Here is a 12,500-nt window from a genome sequence, read left to right as displayed (position 1 = left end):
AAACACAGTTTCAATATTTATATGGACATAGATTGACTAATTTCGGTTGTTACAATTTTGTTAATCACATATTTATATCCGTTAGTAACAGACTATGCCATCATCAAATAAGTTTGATTGGGCTCGTCCGGGATTTGAACCCGGGACCTCTCGCACCCGAAGCGAGAATCATACCCCTAGACCAACGAGCCAGCAAATGGTTAAAAAATCTATGTCAACGTGACAAGATCCCATATAATTGGGCAAGACAATGAATGCAGCGTAGCTCTTGACTTTGTCGGCAAATTGCCTGTTTTGTCTTACTGGGCTTGGTTGTTTTTTAAACACAGTTTCAATACTCATATGGACATAAATTGACTATATTGGGTAATTAGAATTTTGTTAACAATCGCATAATTATCTCCAATAATAACAGACTTTGCCATCATCAAATAAGTTCTTTTGGGCTCGTCCGGGATTTGAACCCGGGACCTCTCGCACCCGAAGCGAGAATCATACCCCTAGACCAACGAGCCAACAAATGGGTTAATAATCTACGTCAACGTGAGAAGATCCCATATAACTCGGCAAGAGAATTTAAGTAGTGTAGCTCTTGACTTTGTCACCAAATTGCCTTTTTTGTCCTACTGGGTTTGGTTTATTTTTCAAACACAGTTTCAATATTTATATGGACATAGATTGACTAATTTCGGTTGTTACAATTTTGTTAATCACATATTTATATCCGTTAGTAACAGACTATGCCATCATCAAATAAGTTTGATTGGGCTCGTCCGGGATTTGAACCCGGGACCTCTCGCACCCGAAGCGAGAATCATACCCCTAGACCAACGAGCCAGCAAATGGTTAAAAAATCTATGTCAACGTGACAAGATCCCATATAATTGGGCAAGACAATGAATGCAGCGTAGCTCTTGACTTTGTCGGCAAATTGCCTGTTTTGTCTTACTGGGCTTGGTTGTTTTTTAAACACAGTTTCAATACTCATATGGACATAAATTGACTATATTGGGTAATTAGAATTTTGTTAACAATCGCATAATTATCTCCAATAATAACAGACTTTGCCATCATCAAATAAGTTCTTTTGGGCTCGTCCGGGATTTGAACCCGGGACCTCTCGCACCCGAAGCGAGAATCATACCCCTAGACCAACGAGCCAACAAATGGGTTAATAATCTACGTCAACGTGAGAAGATCCCATATAACTCGGCAAGAGAATTTAAGTAGTGTAGCTCTTGACTTTGTCACCAAATTGCCTTTTTTGTCCTACTGGGTTTGGTTTATTTTTCAAACACAGTTTCAATATTTATATGGACATAGATTGACTAATTTCGGTTGTTACAATTTTGTTAATCACATATTTATATCCGTTAGTAACAGACTATGCCATCATCAAATAAGTTTGATTGGGCTCGTCCGGGATTTGAACCCGGGACCTCTCGCACCCGAAGCGAGAATCATACCCCTAGACCAACGAGCCAGCAAATGGTTAAAAAATCTATGTCAACGTGACAAGATCCCATATAATTGGGCAAGACAATGAATGCAGCGTAGCTCTTGACTTTGTCGGCAAATTGCCTGTTTTGTCTTACTGGGCTTGGTTGTTTTTTAAACACAGTTTCAATACTCATATGGACATAAATTGACTATATTGGGTAATTAGAATTCTGTTAACAATCGCATAATTATCTCCAATAATAACAGACTTTGCCATCATCAAATAAGTTCTTTTGGGCTCGTCCGGGATTTGAACCCGGGACCTCTCGCACCCAGAGCGAGAATCATACCCCTAGACCAACGAGCCAACAAATGGGTTAATAATCAATGTCAACGTGAGAAGATCCCATATTTGTCGGCAAGAGAATTTAAGGTGCGTAGCTCTTGATTGTAAAAGCCTTTGCCATCATCAAATAAGTACTTCAGGGCTCGTCCGGGATTTGAACCCGGGACCTCTCGCACCCGAAGCGAGAATCATACCCCTAGACCAACGAGCCAGCAAATGGTTAAAAAATCTATGTCAACGTGACAAGATCCCATATAATTGGGCAAGACAATGAATGCAGCGTAGCTCTTGACTTTGTCGGCAAATTGCCTGTTTTGTCTTACTGGGCTTGGTTGTTTTTTAAACACAGTTTCAATACTCATATGGACATAAATTGACTATATTGGGTAATTAGAATTTTGTTAACAATCGCATAATTATCTCCAATAATAACAGACTTTGCCATCATCAAATAAGTTCTTTTGGGCTCGTCCAGGATTTGAACCCGGGACCTCTCGCACCCGAAGCGAGAATCATACCCCTAGACCAACGAGCCAACAAATGGGTTAATAATCTACGTCAACGTGAGAAGATCCCATATAACTCGGCAAGAGAATTTAAGTAGTGTAGCTCTTGACTTTGTCACCAAATTGCCTTTTTTGTCCTACTGGGTTTGGTTTATTTTTCAAACACAGTTTCAATATTTATATGGACATAGATTGACTAATTTCGGTTGTTACAATTTTGTTAATCACATATTTATATCCGTTAGTAACAGACTATGCCATCATCAAATAAGTTTGATTGGGCTCGTCCGGGATTTGAACCCGGGACCTCTCGCACCCGAAGCGAGAATCATACCCCTAGACCAACGAGCCAGCAAATGGTTAAAAAATCTATGTCAACGTGACAAGATCCCATATAATTGGGCAAGACAATGAATGCAGCGTAGCTCTTGACTTTGTCGGCAAATTGCCTGTTTTGTCTTACTGGGCTTGGTTGTTTTTTAAACACAGTTTCAATACTCATATGGACATAAATTGACTATATTGGGTAATTAGAATTTTGTTAACAATCGCATAATTATCTCCAATAATAACAGACTTTGCCATCATCAAATAAGTTCTTTTGGGCTCGTCCGGGATTTGAACCCGGGACCTCTCGCACCCGAAGCGAGAATCATACCCCTAGACCAACGAGCCAACAAATGGGTTAATAATCTACGTCAACGTGAGAAGATCCCATATAACTCGGCAAGAGAATTTAAGTAGTGTAGCTCTTGACTTTGTCACCAAATTGCCTTTTTTGTCCTACTGGGTTTGGTTTATTTTTCAAACACAGTTTCAATATTTATATGGACATAGATTGACTAATTTCGGTTGTTACAATTTTGTTAATCACATATTTATATCCGTTAGTAACAGACTATGCCATCATCAAATAAGTTTGATTGGGCTCGTCCGGGATTTGAACCCGGGACCTCTCGCACCCGAAGCGAGAATCATAACCCTAGACCAACGAGCCAGCAAATGGTTAAAAAATCTATGTCAACGTGACAAGATCCCATATAATTGGGCAAGACAATGAATGCAGCGTAGCTCTTGACTTTGTCGGCAAATTGCCTGTTTTGTCTTACTGGGCTTGGTTGTTTTTTAAACACAGTTTCAATACTCATATGGACATAAATTGACTATATTGGGTAATTAGAATTTTGTTAACAATCGCATAATTATCTCCAATAATAACAGACTTTGCCATCATCAAATAAGTTCTTTTGGGCTCGTCCGGGATTTGAACCCGGGACCTCTCGCACCCGAAGCGAGAATCATACCCCTAGACCAACGAGCCAACAAATGGGTTAATAATCTACGTCAACGTGAGAAGATCCCATATAACTCGGCAAGAGAATTTAAGTAGTGTAGCTCTTGACTTTGTCACCAAATTGCCTTTTTTGTCCTACTGGGTTTGGTTTATTTTTCAAACACAGTTTCAATATTTATATGGACATAGATTGACTAATTTCGGTTGTTACAATTTTGTTAATCACATATTTATATCCGTTAGTAACAGACTATGCCATCATCAAATAAGTTTGATTGGGCTCGTCCGGGATTTGAACCCGGGACCTCTCGCACCCGAAGCGAGAATCATACCCCTAGACCAACGAGCCAGCAAATGGTTAAAAAATCTATGTCAACGTGACAAGATCCCATATAATTGGGCAAGACAATGAATGCAGCGTAGCTCTTGACTTTGTCGGCAAATTGCCTGTTTTGTCTTACTGGGCTTGGTTGTTTTTTAAACACAGTTTCAATACTCATATGGACATAAATTGACTATATTGGGTAATTAGAATTTTGTTAACAATCGCATAATTATCTCCAATAATAACAGACTTTGCCATCATCAAATAAGTTCTTTTGGGCTCGTCCGGGATTTGAACCCGGGACCTCTCGCACCCGAAGCGAGAATCATACCCCTAGACCAACGAGCCAACAAATGGGTTAATAATCTACGTCAACGTGAGAAGATCCCATATAACTCGGCAAGAGAATTTAAGTAGTGTAGCTCTTGACTTTGTCACCAAATTGCCTTTTTTGTCCTACTGGGTTTGGTTTATTTTTCAAACACAGTTTCAATATTTATATGGACATAGATTGACTAATTTCGGTTGTTACAATTTTGTTAATCACATATTTATATCCGTTAGTAACAGACTATGCCATCATCAAATAAGTTTGATTGGGCTCGTCCGGGATTTGAACCCGGGACCTCTCGCACCCGAAGCGAGAATCATACCCCTAGACCAACGAGCCATCAAATGGGTTAATAATCTACGTCAACGTGAGAAGATCCCATATAACTCGGCAAGAGAATTTAGGCAGCGTAGCTCTCGACTTTGTCGGCAAATTGCCTGTTTTGTCTTACTGGGCTTGGTTCTTTTTTAAACACAGTTTCAATACTCATATGGACATAAATTGACTATATTGGGTAATTAGAATTTTGTTAACAATCGCATATTTATCTCCAACAATAACAGACTTTGCCATCATTGAATAAGTTCTTTTGGGCTCATCCGGGATTTGAACCCGGGACCTCTCGCACCCGAAGCGAGAATCATACCCCTAGACCAACGAGCCAGCAAATGGTTAAAAAATCTATGTCAACGTGACAAGATCCCATATAACTGGGCACGACAATGAATGCAGCGTAGCTCTTGACTTTGTCGGCAAATTGCCTGTTTTGTCTTACTGGGCTTGGTTGTTTTTTAAACACAGTTTCAATACTCATATGGACATAGATTGACTATATTGGGTAATTAGAATTTTGTTAACAATCGCATATTTATCTCCAACAATAACAGACTTTGCCATCATTGAATACGTTCTTTTGGGCTCGTCCGGGATTTGAACCCGGGACCTCTCGCACCCGAAGCGAGAATCATACCCCTAGACCAACGAGCCAGCAAATGGTTAAAAAATCTATGTCAACGTGACAAGATCCCATATAACTGGGCACGACAATGAATGCAGCGTAGCTCTTGACTTTGTCGGCAAATTGCCTGTTTTGTCTTACTGGGCTTGGTTGTTTTTTAAACACAGTTTCAATACTCATATGGACATAGATTGACTATATTGGGTAATTAGAATTTTGTTAACAATCGCATATTTATCTCCAATAATAACAGACTTTGCCATCATCAAATAAGTTCTTTTGGGCTCGTCCGGGATTTGAACCCGGGACCTCTCGCACCCAAAGCGAGAATCATACCCCTAGACCAACGAGCCAACAAATGGGTTAATAATCAATGTCAACGTGAGAAGATCCCATATTTGTCGGCAAGAGAATTTAAGGTGCGTAGCTCTTGATTGTAAAAGCCTTTGCCATCATCAAATAAGTACTTCAGGGCTCGTCCGGGATTTGAACCCGGGACCTCTCGCACCCGAAGCGAGAATCATACCCCTAGACCAACGAGCCAGCAAATGGTTAAAAAATCTATGTCAACGTGACAAGATCCCATATAATTGGGCAAGACAATGAATGCAGCGTAGCTCTTGACTTTGTCGGCAAATTGCCTGTTTTGTCTTACTGGGCTTGGTTGTTTTTTAAACACAGTTTCAATACTCATATGGACATAAATTGACTATATTGGGTAATTAGAATTTTGTTAACAATCGCATAATTATCTCCAATAATAACAGACTTTGCCATCATCAAATAAGTTCTTTTGGGCTCGTCCGGGATTTGAACCCGGGACCTCTCGCACCCGAAGCGAGAATCATACCCCTAGACCAACGAGCCAGCAAATGGTTAAAAAATCTATGTCAACGTGACAAGATCCCATATAACTGGGCACGACAATGAATGCAGCGTAGCTCTTGACTTTGTCGGCAAATTGCCTGTTTTGTCTTACTGGGCTTGGTTGTTTTTTAAACACAGTTTCAATACTCATATGGACATAGATTGACTATATTGGGTAATTAGAATTTTGTTAACAATCGCATATTTATCTCCAATAATAACAGACTTTGCCATCATCAAATAAGTTCTTTTGGGCTCGTCCGGGATTTGAACCCGGGACCTCTCGCACCCAGAGCGAGAATCATACCCCTAGACCAACGAGCCAACAAATGGGTTAATAATCAATGTCAACGTGAGAAGATCCCATATTTGTCGGCAAGAGAATTTAAGGTGCGTAGCTCTTGATTGTAAAAGCCTTTGCCATCATCAAATAAGTACTTCAGGGCTCGTCCGGGATTTGAACCCGGGACCTCTCGCACCCGAAGCGAGAATCATACCCCTAGACCAACGAGCCAGCAAATGGTTAAAAAATCTATGTCAACGTGACAAGATCCCATATAATTGGGCAAGACAATGAATGCAGCGTAGCTCTTGACTTTGTCGGCAAATTGCCTGTTTTGTCTTACTGGGCTTGGTTGTTTTTTAAACACAGTTTCAATACTCATATGGACATAAATTGACTATATTGGGTAATTAGAATTTTGTTAACAATCGCATAATTATCTCCAATAACAACAGACTTTGCCATCATCAAATAAGTTCTTTTGGGCTCGTCCGGGATTTGAACCCGGGACCTCTCGCACCCGAAGCGAGAATCATACCCCTAGACCAACGAGCCAACAAATGGGTTAATAATCTACGTCAACGTGAGAAGATCCCATATAACTCGGCAAGAGAATTTAAGTAGTGTAGCTCTTGACTTTGTCACCAAATTGCCTTTTTTGTCCTACTGGGTTTGGTTTATTTTTCAAACACAGTTTCAATATTTATATGGACATAGATTGACTAATTTCGGTTGTTACAATTTTGTTAATCACATATTTATATCCGTTAGTAACAGACTATGCCATCATCAAATAAGTTTGATTGGGCTCGTCCGGGATTTGAACCCGGGACCTCTCGCACCCGAAGCGAGAATCATACCCCTAGACCAACGAGCCAGCAAATGGTTAAAAAATCTATGTCAACGTGACAAGATCCCATATAATTGGGCAAGACAATGAATGCAGCGTAGCTCTTGACTTTGTCGGCAAATTGCCTGTTTTGTCTTACTGGGCTTGGTTGTTTTTTAAACACAGTTTCAATACTCATATGGACATAAATTGACTATATTGGGTAATTAGAATTTTGTTAACAATCGCATAATTATCTCCAATAATAACAGACTTTGCCATCATCAAATAAGTTCTTTTGGGCTCGTCCGGGATTTGAACCCGGGACCTCTCGCACCCGAAGCGAGAATCATACCCCTAGACCAACGAGCCAACAAATGGGTTAATAATCTACGTCAACGTGAGAAGATCCCATATAACTCGGCAAGAGAATTTAAGTAGTGTAGCTCTTGACTTTGTCACCAAATTGCCTTTTTTGTCCTACTGGGTTTGGTTTATTTTTCAAACACAGTTTCAATATTTATATGGACATAGATTGACTAATTTCGGTTGTTACAATTTTGTTAATCACATATTTATATCCGTTAGTAACAGACTATGCCATCATCAAATAAGTTTGATTGGGCTCGTCCGGGATTTGAACCCGGGACCTCTCGCACCCGAAGCGAGAATCATACCCCTAGACCAACGAGCCAGCAAATGGTTAAAAAATCTATGTCAACGTGACAAGATCCCATATAATTGGGCAAGACAATGAATGCAGCGTAGCTCTTGACTTTGTCGGCAAATTGCCTGTTTTGTCTTACTGGGCTTGGTTGTTTTTTAAACACAGTTTCAATACTCATATGGACATAAATTGACTATATTGGGTAATTAGAATTCTGTTAACAATCGCATAATTATCTCCAATAATAACAGACTTTGCCATCATCAAATAAGTTCTTTGGGGCTCGTCCGGGATTTGAACCCGGGACCTCTCGCACCCGAAGCGAGAATCATACCCCTAGACCAACGAGCCAACAAATGGGTTAATAATCTACGTCAACGTGAGAAGATCCCATATAACTCGGCAAGAGAATTTAAGTAGTGTAGCTCTTGACTTTGTCACCAAATTGCCTTTTTTGTCCTACTGGGTTTGGTTTATTTTTCAAACACAGTTTCAATATTTATATGGACATAGATTGACTAATTTCGGTTGTTACAATTTTGTTAATCACATATTTATATCCGTTAGTAACAGACTATGCCATCATCAAATAAGTTTGATTGGGCTCGTCCGGGATTTGAACCCGGGACCTCTCGCACCCGAAGCGAGAATCATACCCCTAGACCAACGAGCCATCAAATGGGTTAATAATCTACGTCAACGTGAGAAGATCCCATATAACTCGGCAAGAGAATTTAGGCAGCGTAGCTCTCGACTTTGTCGGCAAATTGCCTGTTTTGTCTTACTGGGCTTGGTTCTTTTTTAAACACAGTTTCAATACTCATATGGACATAAATTGACTATATTGGGTAATTAGAATTTTGTTAACAATCGCATATTTATCTCCAACAATAACAGACTTTGCCATCATTGAATAAGTTCTTTTGGGCTCATCCGGGATTTGAACCCGGGACCTCTCGCACCCGAAGCGAGAATCATACCCCTAGACCAACGAGCCAGCAAATGGTTAAAAAATCTATGTCAACGTGACAAGATCCCATATAACTGGGCACGACAATGAATGCAGCGTAGCTCTTGACTTTGTCGGCAAATTGCCTGTTTTGTCTTACTGGGCTTGGTTGTTTTTTAAACACAGTTTCAATACTCATATGGACATAGATTGACTATATTGGGTAATTAGAATTTTGTTAACAATCGCATATTTATCTCCAACAATAACAGACTTTGCCATCATTGAATACGTTCTTTTGGGCTCGTCCGGGATTTGAACCCGGGACCTCTCGCACCCGAAGCGAGAATCATACCCCTAGACCAACGAGCCAGCAAATGGTTAAAAAATCTATGTCAACGTGACAAGATCCCATATAACTGGGCACGACAATGAATGCAGCGTAGCTCCTGACTTTGTCGGCAAATTGCCTGTTTTGTCTTACTGGGCTTGGTTGTTTTTTAAACACAGTTTCAATACTCATATGGACATAGATTGACTATATTGGGTAATTAGAATTTTGTTAACAATCGCATATTTATCTCCAATAATAACAGACTTTGCCATCATCAAATAAGTTCTTTTGGGCTCGTCCGGGATTTGAACCCGGGACCTCTCGCACCCAAAGCGAGAATCATACCCCTAGACCAACGAGCCAACAAATGGGTTAATAATCAATGTCAACGTGAGAAGATCCCATATTTGTCGGCAAGAGAATTTAAGGTGCGTAGCTCTTGATTGTAAAAGCCTTTGCCATCATCAAATAAGTACTTCAGGGCTCGTCCGGGATTTGAACCCGGGACCTCTCGCACCCGAAGCGAGAATCATACCCCTAGACCAACGAGCCAGCAAATGGTTAAAAAATCTATGTCAACGTGACAAGATCCCATATAACTGGGCACGACAATGAATGCAGCGTAGCTCTTGACTTTGTCGGCAAATTGCCTGTTTTGTCTTACTGGGCTTGGTTGTTTTTTAAACACAGTTTCAATACTCATATGGACATAGATTGACTATATTGGGTAATTAGAATTTTGTTAACAATCGCATATTTATCTCCAACAATAACAGACTTTGCCATCATTGAATAAGTTCTTTTGGGCTCGTCCGGGATTTGAACCCGGGACCTCTCGCACCCGAAGCGAGAATCATACCCCTAGACCAACGAGCCAGCAAATGGTTAAAAAATCTATGTCAACGTGACAAGATCCCATATAACTGGGCACGACAATGAATGCAGCGTAGCTCTTGACTTTGTCGGCAAATTGCCTGTTTTGTCTTACTGGGCTTGGTTGTTTTTTAAACACAGTTTCAATACTCATATGGACATAGATTGACTATATTGGGTAATTAGAATTTTGTTAACAATCGGATATTTATCTCCAATAATAACAGACTTTGCCATCATCAAATAAGTTCTTTTGGGCTCGTCCGGGATTTGAACCCGGGACCTCTCGCACCCAAAGCGAGAATCATACCCCTAGACCAACGAGCCAGCAAATGGTTAAAAAATCTATGTCAACGTGACAAGATCCCATATAATTGGGCAAGACAATGAATGCAGCGTAGCTCTTGACTTTGTCGGCAAATTGCCTGTTTTGTCTTACTGGGCTTGGTTGTTTTTTAAACACAGTTTCAATACTCATATGGACATAAATTGACTATATTGGGTAATTAGAATTCTGTTAACAATCGCATAATTATCTCCAATAATAACAGACTTTGCCATCATCAAATAAGTTCTTTTGGGCTCGTCCGGGATTTGAACCCGGGACCTCTCGCACCCGAAGCGAGAATCATACCCCTAGACCAACGAGCCAACAAATGGGTTAATAATCTACGTCAACGTGAGAAGATCCCATATAACTCGGCAAGAGAATTTAAGTAGTGTAGCTCTTGACTTTGTCACCAAATTGCCTTTTTTGTCCTACTGGGTTTGGTTTATTTTTCAAACACAGTTTCAATATTTATATGGACATAGATTGACTAATTTCGGTTGTTACAATTTTGTTAATCACATATTTATATCCGTTAGTAACAGACTATGCCATCATCAAATAAGTTTGATTGGGCTCGTCCGGGATTTGAACCCGGGACCTCTCGCACCCGAAGCGAGAATCATACCCCTAGACCAACGAGCCATCAAATGGGTTAATAATCTACGTCAACGTGAGAAGATCCCATATAACTCGGCAAGAGAATTTAGGCAGCGTAGCTCTCGACTTTGTCGGCAAATTGCCTGTTTTGTCTTACTGGGCTTGGTTCTTTTTTAAACACAGTTTCAATACTCATATGGACATAAATTGACTATATTGGGTAATTAGAATTTTGTTAACAATCGCATATTTATCTCCAACAATAACAGACTTTGCCATCATTGAATAAGTTCTTTTGGGCTCATCCGGGATTTGAACCCGGGACCTCTCGCACCCGAAGCGAGAATCATACCCCTAGACCAACGAGCCAGCAAATGGTTAAAAAATCTATGTCAACGTGACAAGATCCCATATAACTGGGCACGACAATGAATGCAGCGTAGCTCTTGACTTTGTCGGCAAATTGCCTGTTTTGTCTTACTGGGCTTGGTTGTTTTTTAAACACAGTTTCAATACTCATATGGACATAGATTGACTATATTGGGTAATTAGAATTTTGTTAACAATCGCATATTTATCTCCAACAATAACAGACTTTGCCATCATTGAATACGTTCTTTTGGGCTCGTCCGGGATTTGAACCCGGGACCTCTCGCACCCGAAGCGAGAATCATACCCCTAGACCAACGAGCCAGCAAATGGTTAAAAAATCTATGTCAACGTGACAAGATCCCATATAACTGGGCACGACAATGAATGCAGCGTAGCTCCTGACTTTGTCGGCAAATTGCCTGTTTTGTCTTACTGGGCTTGGTTGTTTTTTAAACACAGTTTCAATACTCATATGGACATAGATTGACTATATTGGGTAATTAGAATTTTGTTAACAATCGCATATTTATCTCCAATAATAACAGACTTTGCCATCATCAAATAAGTTCTTTTGGGCTCGTCCGGGATTTGAACCCGGGACCTCTCGCACCCAAAGCGAGAATCATACCCCTAGACCAACGAGCCAACAAATGGGTTAATAATCAATGTCAACGTGAGAAGATCCCATATTTGTCGGCAAGAGAATTTAAGGTGCGTAGCTCTTGATTGTAAAAGCCTTTGCCATCATCAAATAAGTACTTCAGGGCTCGTCCGGGATTTGAACCCGGGACCTCTCGCACCCGAAGCGAGAATCATACCCCTAGACCAACGAGCCAGCAAATGGTTAAAAAATCTATGTCAACGTGACAAGATCCCATATAACTGGGCACGACAATGAATGCAGCGTAGCTCTTGACTTTGTCGGCAAATTGCCTGTTTTGTCTTACTGGGCTTGGTTGTTTTTTAAACACAGTTTCAATACTCATATGGACATAGATTGACTATATTGGGTAATTAGAATTTTGTTAACAATCGCATATTTATCTCCAACAATAACAGACTTTGCCATCATTGAATAAGTTCTTTTGGGCTCGTCCGGGATTTGAACCCGGGACCTCTCGCACCCGAAGCGAGAATCATACCCCTAGACCAACGAGCCAGCAAATGGTTAAAAAATCTATGTCAACGTGACAAGATC

At 40.4% G+C, this 12,500-nt stretch overlaps 39 non-coding genes across 39 annotated transcripts; all 39 read right to left on the bottom strand.

Annotated features, from left to right (window-relative positions):
• Window positions 1-119: 119 nt before the first annotated feature.
• Window positions 120-191, bottom strand: trnap-cgg (transfer RNA proline (anticodon CGG)). Its single transcript has one exon. It is a non-coding gene; the product is annotated as a tRNA-Pro (tRNA).
• Window positions 192-443: 252 nt separating this feature from the next.
• trnap-cgg (transfer RNA proline (anticodon CGG)) lies at window positions 444-515 on the bottom strand. Its single transcript has one exon. It is a non-coding gene; the product is annotated as a tRNA-Pro (tRNA).
• A 250-nt stretch (window positions 516-765) lies between these two features.
• On the bottom strand, window positions 766-837 carry trnap-cgg (transfer RNA proline (anticodon CGG)). The gene has a single exon. It is a non-coding gene; the product is annotated as a tRNA-Pro (tRNA).
• A 252-nt stretch (window positions 838-1,089) lies between these two features.
• On the bottom strand, window positions 1,090-1,161 carry trnap-cgg (transfer RNA proline (anticodon CGG)). Its single transcript has one exon. It is a non-coding gene; the product is annotated as a tRNA-Pro (tRNA).
• Window positions 1,162-1,411: 250 nt separating this feature from the next.
• trnap-cgg (transfer RNA proline (anticodon CGG)) lies at window positions 1,412-1,483 on the bottom strand. Its single transcript has one exon. It is a non-coding gene; the product is annotated as a tRNA-Pro (tRNA).
• Window positions 1,484-1,925: 442 nt separating this feature from the next.
• Window positions 1,926-1,997, bottom strand: trnap-cgg (transfer RNA proline (anticodon CGG)). The gene has a single exon. It is a non-coding gene; the product is annotated as a tRNA-Pro (tRNA).
• A 252-nt stretch (window positions 1,998-2,249) lies between these two features.
• Window positions 2,250-2,321, bottom strand: trnap-cgg (transfer RNA proline (anticodon CGG)). The gene has a single exon. It is a non-coding gene; the product is annotated as a tRNA-Pro (tRNA).
• Window positions 2,322-2,571: 250 nt separating this feature from the next.
• On the bottom strand, window positions 2,572-2,643 carry trnap-cgg (transfer RNA proline (anticodon CGG)). Its single transcript has one exon. It is a non-coding gene; the product is annotated as a tRNA-Pro (tRNA).
• A 252-nt stretch (window positions 2,644-2,895) lies between these two features.
• On the bottom strand, window positions 2,896-2,967 carry trnap-cgg (transfer RNA proline (anticodon CGG)). The gene has a single exon. It is a non-coding gene; the product is annotated as a tRNA-Pro (tRNA).
• A 250-nt stretch (window positions 2,968-3,217) lies between these two features.
• trnap-cgg (transfer RNA proline (anticodon CGG)) lies at window positions 3,218-3,289 on the bottom strand. Its single transcript has one exon. It is a non-coding gene; the product is annotated as a tRNA-Pro (tRNA).
• Window positions 3,290-3,541: 252 nt separating this feature from the next.
• On the bottom strand, window positions 3,542-3,613 carry trnap-cgg (transfer RNA proline (anticodon CGG)). Its single transcript has one exon. It is a non-coding gene; the product is annotated as a tRNA-Pro (tRNA).
• Window positions 3,614-3,863: 250 nt separating this feature from the next.
• On the bottom strand, window positions 3,864-3,935 carry trnap-cgg (transfer RNA proline (anticodon CGG)). Its single transcript has one exon. It is a non-coding gene; the product is annotated as a tRNA-Pro (tRNA).
• A 252-nt stretch (window positions 3,936-4,187) lies between these two features.
• On the bottom strand, window positions 4,188-4,259 carry trnap-cgg (transfer RNA proline (anticodon CGG)). The gene has a single exon. It is a non-coding gene; the product is annotated as a tRNA-Pro (tRNA).
• A 250-nt stretch (window positions 4,260-4,509) lies between these two features.
• On the bottom strand, window positions 4,510-4,581 carry trnap-cgg (transfer RNA proline (anticodon CGG)). The gene has a single exon. It is a non-coding gene; the product is annotated as a tRNA-Pro (tRNA).
• A 252-nt stretch (window positions 4,582-4,833) lies between these two features.
• Window positions 4,834-4,905, bottom strand: trnap-cgg (transfer RNA proline (anticodon CGG)). The gene has a single exon. It is a non-coding gene; the product is annotated as a tRNA-Pro (tRNA).
• Window positions 4,906-5,157: 252 nt separating this feature from the next.
• Window positions 5,158-5,229, bottom strand: trnap-cgg (transfer RNA proline (anticodon CGG)). The gene has a single exon. It is a non-coding gene; the product is annotated as a tRNA-Pro (tRNA).
• A 252-nt stretch (window positions 5,230-5,481) lies between these two features.
• trnap-ugg (transfer RNA proline (anticodon UGG)) lies at window positions 5,482-5,553 on the bottom strand. Its single transcript has one exon. It is a non-coding gene; the product is annotated as a tRNA-Pro (tRNA).
• Window positions 5,554-5,671: 118 nt separating this feature from the next.
• On the bottom strand, window positions 5,672-5,743 carry trnap-cgg (transfer RNA proline (anticodon CGG)). The gene has a single exon. It is a non-coding gene; the product is annotated as a tRNA-Pro (tRNA).
• Window positions 5,744-5,995: 252 nt separating this feature from the next.
• On the bottom strand, window positions 5,996-6,067 carry trnap-cgg (transfer RNA proline (anticodon CGG)). Its single transcript has one exon. It is a non-coding gene; the product is annotated as a tRNA-Pro (tRNA).
• Window positions 6,068-6,509: 442 nt separating this feature from the next.
• trnap-cgg (transfer RNA proline (anticodon CGG)) lies at window positions 6,510-6,581 on the bottom strand. The gene has a single exon. It is a non-coding gene; the product is annotated as a tRNA-Pro (tRNA).
• Window positions 6,582-6,833: 252 nt separating this feature from the next.
• trnap-cgg (transfer RNA proline (anticodon CGG)) lies at window positions 6,834-6,905 on the bottom strand. The gene has a single exon. It is a non-coding gene; the product is annotated as a tRNA-Pro (tRNA).
• Window positions 6,906-7,155: 250 nt separating this feature from the next.
• Window positions 7,156-7,227, bottom strand: trnap-cgg (transfer RNA proline (anticodon CGG)). The gene has a single exon. It is a non-coding gene; the product is annotated as a tRNA-Pro (tRNA).
• Window positions 7,228-7,479: 252 nt separating this feature from the next.
• trnap-cgg (transfer RNA proline (anticodon CGG)) lies at window positions 7,480-7,551 on the bottom strand. The gene has a single exon. It is a non-coding gene; the product is annotated as a tRNA-Pro (tRNA).
• Window positions 7,552-7,801: 250 nt separating this feature from the next.
• Window positions 7,802-7,873, bottom strand: trnap-cgg (transfer RNA proline (anticodon CGG)). Its single transcript has one exon. It is a non-coding gene; the product is annotated as a tRNA-Pro (tRNA).
• Window positions 7,874-8,125: 252 nt separating this feature from the next.
• trnap-cgg (transfer RNA proline (anticodon CGG)) lies at window positions 8,126-8,197 on the bottom strand. Its single transcript has one exon. It is a non-coding gene; the product is annotated as a tRNA-Pro (tRNA).
• A 250-nt stretch (window positions 8,198-8,447) lies between these two features.
• trnap-cgg (transfer RNA proline (anticodon CGG)) lies at window positions 8,448-8,519 on the bottom strand. The gene has a single exon. It is a non-coding gene; the product is annotated as a tRNA-Pro (tRNA).
• Window positions 8,520-8,771: 252 nt separating this feature from the next.
• trnap-cgg (transfer RNA proline (anticodon CGG)) lies at window positions 8,772-8,843 on the bottom strand. The gene has a single exon. It is a non-coding gene; the product is annotated as a tRNA-Pro (tRNA).
• Window positions 8,844-9,095: 252 nt separating this feature from the next.
• On the bottom strand, window positions 9,096-9,167 carry trnap-cgg (transfer RNA proline (anticodon CGG)). The gene has a single exon. It is a non-coding gene; the product is annotated as a tRNA-Pro (tRNA).
• Window positions 9,168-9,419: 252 nt separating this feature from the next.
• On the bottom strand, window positions 9,420-9,491 carry trnap-ugg (transfer RNA proline (anticodon UGG)). The gene has a single exon. It is a non-coding gene; the product is annotated as a tRNA-Pro (tRNA).
• A 118-nt stretch (window positions 9,492-9,609) lies between these two features.
• On the bottom strand, window positions 9,610-9,681 carry trnap-cgg (transfer RNA proline (anticodon CGG)). Its single transcript has one exon. It is a non-coding gene; the product is annotated as a tRNA-Pro (tRNA).
• A 252-nt stretch (window positions 9,682-9,933) lies between these two features.
• Window positions 9,934-10,005, bottom strand: trnap-cgg (transfer RNA proline (anticodon CGG)). The gene has a single exon. It is a non-coding gene; the product is annotated as a tRNA-Pro (tRNA).
• Window positions 10,006-10,257: 252 nt separating this feature from the next.
• Window positions 10,258-10,329, bottom strand: trnap-ugg (transfer RNA proline (anticodon UGG)). Its single transcript has one exon. It is a non-coding gene; the product is annotated as a tRNA-Pro (tRNA).
• Window positions 10,330-10,581: 252 nt separating this feature from the next.
• On the bottom strand, window positions 10,582-10,653 carry trnap-cgg (transfer RNA proline (anticodon CGG)). Its single transcript has one exon. It is a non-coding gene; the product is annotated as a tRNA-Pro (tRNA).
• Window positions 10,654-10,903: 250 nt separating this feature from the next.
• trnap-cgg (transfer RNA proline (anticodon CGG)) lies at window positions 10,904-10,975 on the bottom strand. Its single transcript has one exon. It is a non-coding gene; the product is annotated as a tRNA-Pro (tRNA).
• Window positions 10,976-11,227: 252 nt separating this feature from the next.
• On the bottom strand, window positions 11,228-11,299 carry trnap-cgg (transfer RNA proline (anticodon CGG)). The gene has a single exon. It is a non-coding gene; the product is annotated as a tRNA-Pro (tRNA).
• A 252-nt stretch (window positions 11,300-11,551) lies between these two features.
• trnap-cgg (transfer RNA proline (anticodon CGG)) lies at window positions 11,552-11,623 on the bottom strand. The gene has a single exon. It is a non-coding gene; the product is annotated as a tRNA-Pro (tRNA).
• A 252-nt stretch (window positions 11,624-11,875) lies between these two features.
• On the bottom strand, window positions 11,876-11,947 carry trnap-ugg (transfer RNA proline (anticodon UGG)). The gene has a single exon. It is a non-coding gene; the product is annotated as a tRNA-Pro (tRNA).
• A 118-nt stretch (window positions 11,948-12,065) lies between these two features.
• Window positions 12,066-12,137, bottom strand: trnap-cgg (transfer RNA proline (anticodon CGG)). Its single transcript has one exon. It is a non-coding gene; the product is annotated as a tRNA-Pro (tRNA).
• Window positions 12,138-12,389: 252 nt separating this feature from the next.
• Window positions 12,390-12,461, bottom strand: trnap-cgg (transfer RNA proline (anticodon CGG)). Its single transcript has one exon. It is a non-coding gene; the product is annotated as a tRNA-Pro (tRNA).
• Between the last annotated feature and the right edge of the window lie 39 nt (window positions 12,462-12,500).

The sequence above is a fragment of the Pungitius pungitius genome, chromosome 2 (genome assembly GCF_949316345.1).
Source record: "Pungitius pungitius chromosome 2, fPunPun2.1, whole genome shotgun sequence".
NCBI lineage: Eukaryota > Metazoa > Chordata > Actinopteri > Perciformes > Gasterosteidae > Pungitius > Pungitius pungitius.
Note: the sequence above shows the minus strand (reverse complement) of the source record. Positions and strands in the feature narration are given on the sequence as shown.